At 40.8% G+C, this 9,468-nt stretch overlaps 1 pseudogene; it reads right to left on the bottom strand.

Annotated features, from left to right (window-relative positions):
- Window positions 1–4,678: 4,678 nt before the first annotated feature.
- The window catches only part of LOC103383044 (protein bicaudal D homolog 1-like), an 18,938-nt pseudogene continuing 14,148 nt past the window's right edge, over window positions 4,679–9,468 (bottom strand).

Raw genomic sequence — 9,468 nt, 5'->3', positions numbered from 1 at the left:
TGTCGTGCTTCTAAAGAGTCCAAGCTCAAGGGTGAAAGCTGTCAATCACATGGTTTACACCAACATGGTGGGGGGGCGGGGAGGGGGTTCACTGGTTCAAGACCAAACAACAACTGGTGCTCTCTCTCTCTCTCTCTCTCTCTCTCTCTCTCGATGACTCATTATGTGCTTTTTTCCACTAAACAGGATTGTTGTTTAGCATCGTTAGCATAGAGACTTTCATTAATTAAATGCTGCGTCTGCCGTGAGCACAAACACAAATTGAACAAAATGACTTCAAATCCCCTCGTTATTCCAACTGATTCGTTCTGACGAGGATGTTTTTCTGAATATCTTTCTCGCCGTAAACTGAATCAAATCCATTCCCTCTTGTAATTCAGACCAGTTTATGTCCTAGCGTAACGTTAGCGTCCAGTTAGAGATGCCAACAATTACATCGCTGCTCTCCCATGATGCATTATAATTATCAGACTAATCCTGTGTAAGTGGCTGCAGTGAGTTTCCAGCGGTCGTTTATCACCGACGTGACGTGAACGCTACGCTTTGATTAGTTTCATTATTTTTCCTCTAATCTTCCAGTTCATTATTGCGTTCTTCCGTGTGAGAACATTTGAAGAAGAACGTCAGATCATCAGCTAATAATAAAAAATGTATTTACTTTTATCTGTTCTCTATGCAGTATTTCAGTTGCAGTGAATAATATTTTTCTTCAGTCCATTCTTTATAAGATTGTGAAACATAAACAAATCCAGATGATGAAATGGACAAACTTTGGTTACAAATAAATAACAACTGCTTTTTCTTTGAGCTACACAGAAAAAAAAAAACAACTCTAAAATGATACCAAACTTTCTTTACTCAACATTTTCTTTATAATAAAACTAAATTGTATATTTTATTTTTGTAAATTATCTTTATTAAAATAGGCATCCAAAATATAACTGTTAATACACACTTTAATCTGTGCAATTTTTTAAAATATAATTATTTATTTAAAATTAAAGTATCGGGTTTGTTTTTTTTTTAAATGTTTTATTTTGAAAATTATATATTTTTAACACAATAGCGCCACATGTTGTTTTTGTATTTTTTTAATTGCGGGTTCTTTACAACAAAGACTTAGCGCTGCGTTCTGATTGGCTCCTCCATCAACAGCGCTTTGACCACCGTGATTAACACGCGAACACTGTAGTAATTGTTCGTCGTAATTGTACGTCTCAGCGTTTGACTGATGTTGACGTTTTAGAGGCGACGTTAACGACGTTTCTCTCCCAAATATTTATCTGTGCATTTGAAAAGACCTACAGCCTGCTGGCAGAAGAATCATGGCTAAATACTGACCCCAAGTGGCCGTATAGGTGAAAGACAGGCGATGAAACAACATGGGGGAGATTTGAATAGAATAAAGATTTGATAGCGTGACACAGATGTCTCCACCTGCCGGGCGTTGTGACATAAAACTGTGAATGACTTTTACTATTTATATGAAATAATAATTTATGTTCCTTCGCCATTTAAGACGTAAAACACACCGCGGTAACAGCCGAGCTGCTCGTCCCGAGTAACGAGAGAACATGAAAATGACGTTTATGTTTATGTCACGTCAGCGTGACTTTTACTGCCGTTTAACTGAAGATGATCCGTGTTAAAACACCCGCGCTATTTTCCTGTTATTAGACAATGGAACAGTTCGGAAACAGACATCCAGGTCTGCAGGACGAGCTCACCAGCGCCACCATCCATGTGGAAATGAAAGTGACTTTGAAAAAAGAAAGACTAAATATTAAAAAAATAGAGCAGATACAAGAAGAGGTATGTATGTTACTGTTATTATTCACATATGTATATATTTATATATGTTTGTATGTGTGTGTATACATATACCATTATGATACATATATGTATATATTCATACAGTATATGTAAATATGTGTGTATATATACTCTTATTATTCACATATATATTTATATATGTACAGTATATATGTGCGTGTATATGTACTGCTATTATACATATATGTATACTGTATATTTATATATGTATATATGTGTTTATATGTACTATATATACTCTTATTATAATATATGTATATATTTATATATGTAAATATATGTGTCTATATATACTATATGTTATTATTCACATATATTTATATATGTACAGTATATATGTGCGTGTATATATATACTGTTATTATACATATATGTATATATATTTATATATGTATATATGTGTTTATATCTACTATATATACTCTTATTATACATATGTCTATATTTATATATGTAAATATATTATATGTGTATATATATCTGGTCCAGTGTTGCTTCATTAAAACTGTGTATTTTCCAGAGAAAGTCTAAAGCTTGGCTCTGAAATTGAGGTTTTGTGAAGAAAATAAACTCCATCTTTTCTGAATCCTCTCTCCTCACCGTTACCACTGGGGGTAAATATCTCCAGTTCCACCACCGTCCACTCGGGCATTTGAATGCTTTGAAAATCCATGAACCGTGGAAATAGTTCAAGAATCAGACTGAGTTTGCCTCCAGTGTGTGGCAACAAGTGATTACGCTGCTGCCACAGCCGGAGCCTCACGCCTCTGAGCAGAGCGACTCCGACAGAGTTGGACCGACAGGCTGCAGATAAGAGGAGGAGCCAAGAAGGAAAACATCCTGAGGAGAAAAGTTCCTTTTAAAGAGATTAGAAGTTTGTTTTTTTTTACCCCTCTCTCTGAGCTCACCTCAGGGGAGATGGGGGGCAAAAAGCTGGAGGAGGATGAGAATCAGTGGTGAGGCAGCAGAATCAGCTCCGCCCTCGTTCTGTCGTTCACCAAACTGAATTGTGGGTAGGCGACAGACAGCCCGGTGACACCGAGTTCCTCACGTAGAACTTTAATTAAGATACTGTTGAGGAGGCGGACTGGAGCGATCAGTCACTGTCTGCAGGTGTCTCCCTGTGGGGACACAGCCGCCGCCGCCGCAGCCGCAGCATGTGTGTGTGTGTGTGTGCCGGGGTCACGGGGTCACGGTTTCTCCATTATTACTGCAGTGATTTTAATCGTAAACTCCAGTTCAGTCTGGATTTCTCTTCTGAATGTTTCGGTTGAAAACTGCCAATATGTGAAAAGTTTTTCCACTCCTTTTCTTTGTAGTATTTTGAGGCGACCTGGTGATACGACGCCACCCTGTGTTGACCTCACGCACTCACGTTCTCCGCCTGTGAAATGACATTTTGCAGCCAGTGAACAGACAGAGAACGATGAACGTCCAGCCACGGTACCGTTACATTTTTGAATTTCTTTTCTTTACAGCAATGAATGTTTACATTTGAAAAAGTCGATAATAAATAAATAAATTCTAAACCATGTGACCGTAAACAAAGCTAATGTTAGCTACACTGTGACTTTGTCGTCCAGCTGGGATTAGTTTTCTGGAAAAAAAAGGTCATACATGTATTTAAGTTCACATATTTGGCTTGGACTTGACCGTCGTCGTCCGGCTGTCAGGGATTTGTTTTCTGAAAAAAAAAATGGTCATACATGTATTTGAGTTCACATATTTGGCTTGGACTTGACCTGTGACTTGCCCTGTGACTTGACATGTGATTTGACCTGTGACTTGACTTGTGACTTGACCTGTGACCTGACCTGTGACTTGACATGTGATTTGACCTGTGACTTGACCTGGGACTTGACATGTGACTTGACCTGTCACTTGACCTGTGACTTGACTTGTGACTTGACCTGTGACTTGACAGAGAAACGTCACTTGTCCAAAGGAAAATGACGTAATCCCGTCTTTGGCTTCATCTTTTTTTTTGTTCTCGGTATACACACAGATACACAGTACAGATACACACAGTACAGATACACACAGTACTGTGTTATCAGTGAAATATGAGGAGGACGGTGTTGCTCTGCAGAGAAGAAGAAGAAGAGAAACAGCAGGTGTCAGCAGCAGTTCCCTGCAGAGATGTTGGAGGACGAACACGTCCAAGTGGAAAAATGTCAGGCCGTTGTGTTATCAGTGAAATATGAGGAGGACGGTGTTGCTCTGCAGAGAAGAAGAAGAAGAGAAACAGCAGGTGTCAGCAGCAGCTCCCTGCAGAGATGTTGTTGGAGGACGAACACGTCCAAGTGGAAAAATGTCAGGCCATGAGTCAGCAGCAACGGGGGGGGGGGGGAAGGGGGGGGGAGGACGGGACACCCTCCACAGTGGGCTCCTGACCAGGCAGAGGACGAGAAGGGAAATGTTGACACACAGAGGAGGGAGAGGTCAGAGGTCATGTTAGAGAGATCAGTCAGTGGAGGACCAAACACTTTTACCATGAACTTTATTTTGAAAGTCATTGCAGAGAGAACATGTGACTGAGTGACGTTTCACAACTGACTGTTATGAGAAGACAATGTTGAGCCGGAGAAAAACTTTTACGTTTTATTTATTTTTGCTGTCAGATGAAAGAAATCAGAGCAGGAAAAAATCGGTATATAAAAAAGTAACATTTGACAAAATAAATTAAACTTGTATCTCTTCTAAATAACCGGGGGAGCGGGGGGGGGGGGCGCAGTGTGGAGAAGACGCTGACTTCTGTTTGTTTTTAAGTCAATCCAGACGTTTCATTGTTATTATGTCGTTTCGCCACTTGGTGTTCAGGAAAAATTCGGTTATTATGTCGTTTCGCCACTTGGTGTCAGTAAAATTCCATTTTCTGAACGTCAACTTATCTACGGTCCAACTGGCACATGGTTATGAAGGTAAAGTTATTACATCTGGTCCACGATACATTGAACACACAGCAGGAGTTCCGTTGATTTCTTTGTTGTTTTTAATTTGTTTATTTCTTTATTTATTTAAGGAAATGCAGAGTTGACATAAAAGTGTACACACGGCCGCCAGGGGTCAGAGGAAGCGTCAGCTGTGGAGCTGCTGACCGACTTAGAAAACCGTTCAAGTCAAAGCTGTTCAATTTCGAAGCACAGGTTAAAACCAAACCAAACCTTCAGAGAGAAACACAGCGCAGGAGTGAGCGACCAATCAGATCACAGACACGTTCAAATCAGTTGGTGTGAAAATAAATAAAAAATATAAGTAAACACAAGTGGGACAAACAAAATCAGCTCGCATTTCCGGTGATTTTTCTCTTTCTGCTCCGTGTTGCATATTAAAAACGTGTATTATAGAAGGTGAAGGTGCAGAAACTGAGAGATAAAATGATCTGTTGGTTTAAAGGTTTCAGTGACAGTCGAAAATAAAACAAAAAAGTGTGTATTACAGTGAAACACGTACTGCACAAACGTTCGTATACTCTCTCAAGGTGACACTCCATCAGTGAAATATTGGCCAAATGATTATCTTCATGAATTTATTGCAGTAATTGAATTTCCTCAGTCTCTAAGGTGAAAACCCTCGGTTCATATTCTACTAATGGTACTTTAAAAACACAGTATTACACAGTATTTTTTGTTATCCAGTCACATGAATGTAGACGCCTTCTCTTTACTCACCAGAACATCTTGAACCTTTTCTGTTCATTTTTAAATATTTTGCACAATACACACAATATTGCACCCCCTCCCCCCACTCATATATTCGATAATGTTTCATGTAGTTAAAAAAACGTACTGTATATCTGAAAGATGTTTTTTTTTAATCACGGACCTCCCTTTCATAAATACAAGTCACAGTTTGAGCAGCCCATTTAAAACATCAACCACTGCCAACCCCTGGGTCTTACCCACTTTTCACGGTCAGTCTGTGTTTGGACAAAATGTTGAAATCGGGCCAAGTCGTTACACAACTGAATCAATGCAGGTGTGAAAAGAAAAATCTAAGACAGCAAAAAAGACATAAACGTGTTCTAAAATGCTACAGTCTTTGAGAACAGATTATAATTATTTACACTCTATCGTCTACATATACTGTAAGGCACACACAGACACAGGGAATACGGTAGTGTGTATGTCGAGCCAATCTGGAAAACAGAGGTCCAGTACAGACAGTTCAGTGTAACGTGCACTCCGGTTCACTCCGTTAGTGAAAGAAGAAATAACATCGTGTTTTAATTTTGTATTATTGTTTTTAATTAATATTAATAATAATATTGGTTTTATTATTGTTATTATTATTATAATTATATTTTTTATTATTATTATATTTTTACACTATTATATTTTTATATTTAGCATGACCGGATGTCTCTCCCAACTACATCCGTTTCTGTACTGAAGCGACAACTCCAGCTAACGGCGTCAAAGAGAGGAACCTACGACCATTAAATGAAAAAAAAAGTTTTGATAAAGTGGGACCGTCGCTGGTTCATCGTTATGGTGAGTTTGAAATTGTTTTGATGATTTAAATTGTGTTTTTGTCCGTCGTTTCAATTTTTCATTTGATTTTGCCGGTTTTATTCGCCACACGTCCGGTCCGTGGAAAATCTGTGTCCGACAGCAAACGTACCGTGTTTACAGACACGTTAGTTCCACAACAAGGAGATTCTCAGTGCATTTTCGAGCTTTAAGATAAAAGTTGAAACAAATGCGCAACTGAATTCGTGGTAGTGACGCTGCGTTAATATTAAATTAAATTAAATAAAAACACCACTTTAATTCAAATCCTGTGCGCACCTGTCACCCCTCCCTCAGTTCTGATACATCAGTTGTTGCCCCGCCCTCTTACCACTATCGGCAAATGTTATGGAAAGAAGCAAATTAAACCTGTTGTCCCGCGATATGGGCGTAAGCTGTAAAAAAAATCGAGCTCAAAAACCTAGGAGCTCATTCCTGTATAATTACTAGGTCATGTTATGGTCCCTGAGTTCGCTGCAGTACAAACATAACGAGCCTCTAGATGGCAGCAGAGGCGCAGGAGGATGCTACATCATTGAGTCAATACTTTTGTCAGCCATGAGTGCCAAGTGTGTCTCGATAGATTTTGGATCACATTAATGGCTCTTGTCAGTCAATGATTGTTACTAGTTGACTTGTAGTAGTAGTACTGTCTGTAGTACTGGCTGTAATACTGGCGTAAATACCAATGGCTCCTGCGTGTGCTAATCTTGAGCGTTTACGTTTTGTAAGTTTTACAGGATCTCAAAATATAATTTTGCAAGTGTTTACTTTGACACATTTAACTGTTTATCCTCTTGGGGGGGTGTAGGGAGAGCGGGGGCTGCTTCTGAGACACTCTAGTACTAGCACTAGTACTTTAATTATTTTGTACCACAGTTAAACTAAGAGTGTTCTCCACCACTGGACGTCCTTCTCCAGTGCGTACTCATGGGGGAGGTTGGGGGGCGGGGGGGCATTGCAGTATTATAAAGTACATTCCAACATGAACATGCATAGCTGAACAAGTTGTCGATGGTGGCAAACGCCCTCTACAGGAATGGAACAGTCAGTGAGTTGCATTGATAGGCCACAGTTGTTACTCATCAAGTATTCATAACTACTACTACTACAAATACTTCATCAGGACCAGCAGTAAAATCATGATACTACTAGCACAGTAAACATTTTGTTTAGCCGACCGACGATAACATCCCGAAAGATTTTTCATTCTTTGCCTCCAACAGTATTTTTCACACCATGACCTCATCATTCACGTGACCTGTTTACAACATTCACTCTACTGCATATTTGTTTTTAAAAAGCTCCAGATATGTGTACTTTCTCCAAGGAAAAAAACAGTCTTAAACAGGGTTTACTGACATACAGGGAGCAGGGGTCATAGAAGTGAACCACTAGAGGGCGTCTCTACTCGTTGTTTAAAGGCAATAGGATAAATGAGTGGAATGAAATCGTTAAGATCACATAATATGGTGTTAATAATTTAAATTAATAGGTAAATGTCCTTGTTTAATTAACCATATCAATTTTGCAACTAATCCAGATTTAATTTAATCCTAAATATGATTAAATCATGACCCAAAGTTAGAGGTGAATAAATAATATATTTAAAACCGTGTTCAGAGCCAAACGTAACAATGACCTCAAAACTGAATTGTAGTTGACACCCGCAAGGCTACGTACATTTCTAACATACGTTCTACAGTCTGGACGAACAAAGAACTCTTTTTTTTAACTTTTGCCAATTAAAAAAATCAAATTCTTCTTCTGGAACTACACATACAGCTGTAATGCAGACACTGTAATGAGTGGGTCCAGTATACTGGTACAGACTAGTTCTGATACTGAACTATGAACTGGACTACTTAGTACTTGGACCAGGAGGGTTGTTTGTTAAAAAAAGAAACCATAGCAGGACAGATGTACCCTAATACCATCGATGTTGCCCGTGTGTCACATAGTGTGTTAAACTCTGTGACCTTCACTGTAAGAATAAAGACGTTGTGCCTCTGCGTCCGTTTAAATCAGACTAAACCTTTAGTGTGAAGAAGCCCGGTTTGAACAGAAGACGTCCATGGTTTTCTCTATAATGAGTGAAAGTCTCCTCCATGTGTCCACTCAACATCTTAAAGCCTCTGTCTCTAATTACGTCATGCATGTTTGGTGCTTAACCTGATTGTTTAAAAAAACAAAACATTAAAAAGTCTGGTTTTGTCGCCCTCCTGTGGACAAGTCTGCAGTCTCAGAATAAAAGGAAGGCGCTTGTGCTCCTTGTGTCAAATCCCTGAGGAAAGTCACTAAACATTCAGTTCCTATTGGCCGAGGCTTAGGCACAGGAAACGGGAAACCACTGTGTCGTCCTCTCCGTGAGCCCCCAGCCTCTCAGGTGAAGAAGAGAGAGAGAGGCATTCTGGGAGTTTTAGTTTTAATGAAGGCTGAAAAAGGCTTAAACAGCAGTAAAGGATTTAAAGCAGTCAGTGCCGGGGCCAATAAGAGCTGTTGTACCTTGGGTACAGGGGTGTGTAGTGAGAGGAGTGGCTGTAGGAGCTGGAGGGGGCAATCGAGGAGGAGGGGCTGTAATATGCAGAGGAGTAGTTGTGGGAGGAGGAGGCTGAGATTGAGGAGGGGGAGTAGTGGGCAGAGGAGCGCGCCAGGCTGGAGAAGGGCCGAGTTCGGGGGGTGGGGCTCCACATGGAGCGCCTGAGCCCGTGGAGTGGTGAGCGGTACGGAGAAGAGGGCACCGAATCTGGCGGAGTGGGTCTGGTGGGGGTAGGTGACGCGGCGGGGGCTTGCGTATCTGTGGTGCTCTGCCTGGGGAGGCCCGAATGACGGGACATCGAAGGGGGGATGTTGACGCTGAAACTGTGGGAGTCCAACACAAAAGTCCGAACCCCCAGGGTCCACTGGGAGTGAGGCAGCCTATGTGGGGTTGAAGGCGGGCTCCGCACCGAGGTAGAGGAGGGGGCCTCCAGGGACGGTGGGCCCTCTGGCACTACGGGATCAGCCAGTGAAGTGAAACCTGGGGATGATGGACTGCACAGGGAAATGTGTGAGGTAGGGGAGGTAAGAGGTGAGGCCAGAGAAGCACTGACTACTGTTGGGCAGAGAGACACAGTGGAATCAG

This window comes from Cynoglossus semilaevis, chromosome 8, assembly GCF_000523025.1.
Source record: "Cynoglossus semilaevis isolate Cse_v1.0 chromosome 8, Cse_v1.0, whole genome shotgun sequence".
Classification (NCBI taxonomy): Eukaryota; Metazoa; Chordata; class Actinopteri; order Pleuronectiformes; family Cynoglossidae; genus Cynoglossus; species Cynoglossus semilaevis.
The sequence above is the reverse complement of the archived record's forward strand: the minus strand, read 5'-3'. Positions and strand labels throughout refer to the sequence as shown.